This window comes from Nelumbo lutea, chromosome 8, assembly GCF_056320005.1.
Source record: "Nelumbo lutea isolate HS-2025 chromosome 8, American lotus-T2T, whole genome shotgun sequence".
Lineage (NCBI taxonomy): Eukaryota > Viridiplantae > Streptophyta > Magnoliopsida > Proteales > Nelumbonaceae > Nelumbo > Nelumbo lutea.
In genome coordinates, this window is record NC_142691.1 from 4225597 (window position 1) to 4232701 (window position 7105).

Sequence of the window (7105 nt, forward strand, 5' to 3'; positions counted from 1 at the left end):
ATAAGGGACTAGATCTACTAGGCACCACAAATTAAGCATGAGTACAATACATTTTATTTTTACACCTGCCCTTGAAAAAGATTAATATTTACTTTCAACAGTTGTCAAAATATTTATCAAGTGTTCATTTAACATGCTTACTTTGTTGTGCCTAACAAATCCCGTCTCTTATAATAAGTGGTCAAGTATCAAAGGGACAAATAATAATTGCATGCTAGGCTGTACCTTTCATTAGGATCCATGCTAGTACAGGCTTACAGCATACAATACTTGCACTGAATCAAGGAAGTGTTGTGCGGCCATTTTCAGCAGGAACACCTCACTAAAAACAGCCATGGTTCCGAACACCTACTATATTAGGGAAATAGTTGTCTAAGGAAATTTACTTTCCACTATTGAAGCCTTTGCTTGATTAGGTCTAAAACCTAGTTTACTACATAGCGTTGGTCTTGCTCGAGAGACCAAGGTTTAAAGTATCCAAAACGTAAAGTGTATTAGAAAGATAATTTTAAGAGACGTATTAGGATATGTTTTGGATATGTATAGATATGGATAAAAAATTAAGACATGCATAAATATGCTAAAAACTCAAATAAATCATAAAAATATATTTAATAACGATAGTTACAAGTTTTATATGATTGTAAGTTACTTAAAAGTAAAAAAACTGTAATTTAATGGTCTATACAAAATTCAAGATATCAGGACACACTTAGTAACTATTCACAAATGATGGAATAGCTAAAACGTGAAAAAACAAAAAAAAAAAAAAACTAAAATGTATATTGATATATATTAGTTCTAAAACAATCAATATGATTTATCTTTATATTTATTAGTACATAAATTTTAATAATTAATTCTAACATTTATTGATAAGCATACACTAAGAAAAAGAAAACAATTATTTAAAAAAATGAACAAACATATAACAAGCAAATGAGCTTGGCTTAGTGGTGAACCTCTATTTGTTAAAGCCTAATGTCCAAGGTTCAAATCTTGTTATTGCTAAGTTTATAGTTTTATACTAACAAAATGAATTTAATGAGAAAGAAGGTTATTAATTAACGAAAATAATGAGAAGAGAATTCCAATTAGGCACTGGCATAATTTCTATGTGTTTCGTGTAGAACAAAATCCGGTTTTGGGGAAAAACGGAACTAATCACCTAACCAGTTCCTGGTTTCTCCAGTCCGACCATCCGGTCCCCTCTGATTTTGAAAACCATGACCTGAAATACGAGTTTGGATTGGGTTCAAGCCGGACCGGAGCCTAACCCTATTATGGGCATACCAAAAACACTTTTTACTATTATGCTGAAAAAGCTGACGCAATAAATTTAAAAGGCATACTAAACTTAATTTTGGGTAAAAAAAAAAGGCAATAACATGAGAAATATTCGCTAATGGGTAAAGATCACCTACTGGTTGTAGCGGAGATTTGGAAAAAATTTTCTACGTGCACCAGGGCATTCCCTCTTACCACAATCTCTTCCATGCAGCTCTAGTGTCATATGGGCAGGGATGGAGACCAGATCTGCTCCTCACACCTGGCGTCTCATAGGCACCTCACAAGCACATCCTATCATGCATTGGGAACATCTCCCATACTTTTAAGTTATAATTCACGGAGATGTTCTCAAAGCACAGTAGATGTGCCTGTGAGACACCCATCTGTGAGGAGCAGATCCCATCACGCAGGGATGTGGATAGAATTTGAGTAGGAGATACAGAGCTCCTGGGTTAGGGGAATGGCTAGCCCCTTAAAAAAAACGGAAAACACAAGAAGTAGAAACGCCCTAAGCGTCCTCAAACAAAGAACTCAGCCACAAGGCAGTTAGGGGGTGCACCCCAATAGCCATCCTTTAATATTGTGACAATGTAACCCAATTTTGCAACCTCTTTTTCCCTTTTTATAAAGTATGATTGAATGAAACATCCAAGTAATGATGACATTTTAACTAAAAATATATTAAATTATGCTTTTGATGGAACAAAGTAAAACTTTTTCATCAACGCAGTTAATCACAAGCTTAGAGTCTCCTCTCCACGCAGCACTTCGAGTCCTAATTCAATTTTTGGTCGCAATAGTGGGTTGCAGTAACATGTTTTGGTGGGGATATGATGTGTGGTAATCTCTAGCGATATATCCAATATCTTCAGATGTACATTTTGGTCATTATGTACTAAAACCTGACTTATGGTTTTCGTTTTAATAAAACACCCCCTATAATTTACAATCGATTTATTTAATCAAAAGTAAAAAATAACAATTTTAACTTTAACATCCATTCGAATAAATTTAATCAAAATAAAACAAAATTGAAAACATCATTTCTACATAAACCGAATTATGTTCAAGCCTTCATGATATGCAGTTCCTCTAAAAACGGACAACAGAAAGTTCTAACCAAAGGGCTGAAATGAGAGAGATTGACTGCAAATGGTATCCATTCATCCAAATTATAATTCAAATTCAATCTGGGTAAGGGTTATTTGGATTCTGTCTATATATACATATATATTGTTGGGAAAAACAAATTTTTCTGGGTCTGAAAAAAAAATAAAAAAGATTGTGGGTATCCCCCCCCCCCCCCCTGCTTTTGACAGTCGCAGCTTTCAATTCGTGAAGTCTCCTTGATACGTCTCACCAAACCATTTAAAATATCTTTTCTAATCTTCCAACCACAAAGGAAGCTCCTAAAGTATTTTTATCATTTTTTTTTCTATAAGATATGAAGACATTTCAACTTCGAGCAATTAGTGAGATGACTAGTGGAATAATAGTTCAGTACCAGCCCATTATAGCAGGCTCAACTGCTGATGACCAGTTGAGATGGTCCATGGCACCCCATCCATTCAGGAGGCACAGGATCAAAATCATGAATACGCAGGATCTCCACAGTATGGCCAGTGGGCCTCACGTGCACTCTGCTCTGCACCGTCTATAACTGCAGTGCTCTCACACTCGACCCTAGTCAAATCATATTCCAGCTGCTGTTGGATCAGAAACTAATGACAATGGTTATGCCAGATACCCGGTGCTCTCCGTATCTTCCATGCAGGAAGCATTGAATTGGAGTCATTTATCTTGATGCTCAGAGGCTACAGGCTTTGACTATGTATCTTCATTCCACTCTATCAATCTGGAAGGCATACCAGCGAGGACCACCAAAAACATTATGCTGGATTGGCTGCAATGCGCACAGCCATGTCTGCTTGGAGATAGCCTGCATAGCAAGAGTTGCTCTATCAGCGAAGGATGAACTATACAAAGGTGGCATGACTTCATTACTATTCAATCATCTCTCATTTTAATGTGTACCAAGCAAATCATCATTTTCCCATGCGAACCCTCTAAATATTTTAATCTTGGTGCCAAGCAAAACATCATGCAACCGTGCTGGACCCAAGCCATCCGTACATGGACTCCCAATGCAAATGCCTGTCAACGCTGCATAAGACAAGCAAAAAAGAGAATGTTAACAAGTAAAACAAAATTGAATACGAAAGGGTCAGACAGGTTATTGCCATTCCACTATTGGCCATGAATTCTCATTGAACAAGATCCATTCCACATGAATGTGAAGAAAGGCAGGGCAATAGCAAAAGGTGGGATGGAAATAGGATTGTCCCTCTAAAAGTAATAGCTTTATTTCCTAAAACAATTCCTCCCCGAAATCTCAGAAGGCCAAACCAGATAACTAAAGACAATAAAACAATCTTCTAGGAAAATCAATTCATTAAATGATCCATAAAAAAAAAACACATTAAATGAGCAATTGGAAATGTCACCAGAAAAACCAGTTTCCAGATTGTGATCTCAAGTTATTTTTCGATTTCAAAAGTCGAAGCACTTGAATACTGTTGAAATAATTGATTTTATGTTTGTAGGGTCTGTTTGGCTGATTAAAGCCTTTTTATTTTAATCTATTATTGTACCATCACTTGGTAGGGGCACAATGGTCATTTCGCTTCTTATTTTTTTCGCCCTATATATTATAATGAAGACTGTTCCATTGCCTCAGCACTTCTTTCTTCCTTCTCTTCTGTTCTCTTTTGCTGTAACCTTCAATCAGATTTAGTGTCAAGATGGTATTAGAGCGTGGCCATTGAATCCGGGCTATCAAGTGTCTTCTCCAAGCTGCTGAATCTGGGCGGAACAGAGGAGTACATCTGGATTGATCGGATCAGACCTGCAACTGGTACCGCCCCATTTTTTTTTCTTTTCTTCTCTTCCCTTGGTCGTGTACCGAGAGGAAAACAAATGGACCTGAACCACTGAATGTCGGCACACCATTGTAAGGTTTTTCTTCTATTTGTTTTGGATCGTGTGATCCTATACCTGTGAAAGGTTGCTGTAGGTCATGCATGATCTGTTTTCTCTACTTATTGGTTTGATGCCTTGTGTGTAAGGATCTCCCATTGTGATTATTGCTTGTAGACCTGCTGAGAAAACTAGTAGGCTGGGACTGCTACTCCAAACAGGTCTGAAAATCAGATCTGTCATCTTGTATTTTCTGGAAACTGGTGCTGGTCTTGTGCTCAGATTAAGTCCAAAACTGCAATGTGGGTGGACTAATCACTTGTTGTGTGTGAGTTTTTTGTTCTGATATAAGGAGGGATACTAAGTTGAAGTTTTTTGATAAAAAAATTCTGTGTTGATCATGTCTTCTGAGAATTCTGCTACTTTAGGGATTTCTGGAAATCAAAATGGGGTAAGTGGGGGAATGGATATGAGTTTCCCCATGGCTGTTATTCCTTTTGATGGTCTGAATTACCTTGAATGGCCTAGGGGAATAAAACTCTACATCACTGCTAGGGAAAAAATAGGATACATCAATGGGAAAGTGAAGGAACTGAAGAGCGGAAGTGCTGAATATGATAGATGGAACCAAGAAAATAGTATGGTGATGTCTTGGCTCTTGGTTTCCATGCTGCCACAGGTGAGAAAAACTTTTATGTGGGGGTTGAAACTACTTGTGAAATATGGGAATAAGCAAAGTCCACCTATTCAAAGCAGAGACACTATGCCAAGATATACCAACTGCAAGCTTAATCGTCCACTTGCAAACAGGGAGAAAGGAGTATCTCGGTGTACTATTCAGATCTGATATCGATATGGAAAGAACTTGATCACTATCAGAATGTTAACTGGAAGTGTGATGAGGATGCAAAGGCATACAAATCACTTGTATTTCAGCAATGGGTATTTGCCTTCCTCTTGGGGCTGAATCCTTCATATGAGTCCATCAGGGTGCAGGTCTTGGGAAGTAAAGACTTGCCATCAGTTCAGGAGGTTTATGCCTTGGTTCAGTCGGAAGAAAGTAGAAGAAATGTGATGAATTCTACAGAGGGGGAGCTAGTTGCTCTAGCTGTCCGAGGAAGTTCAGATACTAATGTCGGAGGTGGTTCTAAGAAGGGTGACTCTCAGAAGAGAACAAATGATAAGGTTAAGCTTTGGTGCACTCGCTACCAAAAGGCAAGACAGACCAGAGATACCTGTTAGGATCTCCATAGAAAACCTAAATGGGCACAGGATTTGGATAAGAAGTCAACAATTGATCAAGGCAAGAAACCAAGTCAGCAGAATCAGAAAAGGTATAACTCAGTCAATATGGCATCTCAAGATACTGGTCCCATGGTAACTCAGGAAAGGCATCCTAGTTCTGACCCTAAGGAAGAGATCATCAACTCCTTCAGTGACCATTTGGAGTTATATGATAGGACTCTTCGCCAGATGGATACTGGTCCTAATCCTTCTACCTCTTTTGCATCTGCTTCAGGTAACACTGCCACTGCCTTCCATGTGTCATCTCGTACCTCTGATTCCCCTTGGGTAATTGACTCCGGAGCCTCAAACTACATGACCGGTAAGTCAAATTAATTTCAGGCATACAATCTTCTCTCTGGGAGAAATAAGGTGAGACTAACTGATGGTTCTTTCTCCACCATAGCCGACCAAGGAACCATATCTCTCCCACTCGGCCTTACCCTTTCTAATGCACTACATGTTCCTAAATTACCTATAAATTTGCTTTCCATTAGTAGTATTACTCACTCCTTGAACTGTTCAGTTACTTTCTATCCGTCTTCATGTGTGTTTCAGGATTTGGCCTCGAGGAAGATGATGGGTAGATGAAGCATGGTGGATGGCCTCTATGTGTTGGAGAATAAAGCTAGTGTTGTGGCTACAAAGTCCTTGAGTTCGTCCAGTGAGAATCAAGCCTATTTATGGCATAATCATCTTGGTCATCTTTCTTTTGAGTCGTTAAAAGTTATGTTTCCAAAGTTGTTTGAGTCTTTGTCAGTGAGTCAGTTGCAGTGTCAGACATGTCAATTGAGTAAACATTGTAGGAGCACTTTTCCTTTAAGAAATAAAAGATCTGAATTTCTGTTTCATATTGTTTATTTTGATGTTTGGGGCCCTATTACTCTACCTAATGAGTCTGGATATAAGTACTTCATTACCTTGATCGATGATTACTCTAAATACACCTGAGTTTACCCTATGCGATCTAGAGAGGAAGTGCCTAAAGTTGTGAAAGACTTTCAATGCATGGTGTTCACTCAGTTCCAAACTGAAATCCATATTTTCCAGTTGGGCAATGCAAAGGAATACTTCCACAGTGATCTCATGGAATTCTTTGCTTTGAGTGGATCTCTTCAACGAAACTCTTGTGCTAGGACACCTCAACAAAACGGTGTTGTTGAAAGAAAAAACCGTCATCTTCTTGAAGTAGCTCGTGGCTTGTTAATCCATATGAATGTTCCGAAACGCTTTTGGATGGATGCTGTTCTGTGTGGTACGTACATCATCAACCGTATGCCCTCGCGGCTCCTAGAGTATAAGGCCCCACATCAGCTTTTGTTTCCTATAGCTCCATTGTTCCCCATTCCAATGCGTGTTTTTGGGTGCCGTTGCTTTGCTCATAACTTGCCACCTACTCGGGGTAAACTTGATCCTCGTGCTATTCCTTGTGTCTTCCTTGGTTACCCTCTATCTCAAAAGGGGTACCGTTGCTATGATCCCGTCTCTCATAAGTACTACGTCTCAATAGATGTGTCCTTTGAGAATCAACATTTCTTCTCGGTTTCTCCTCAAG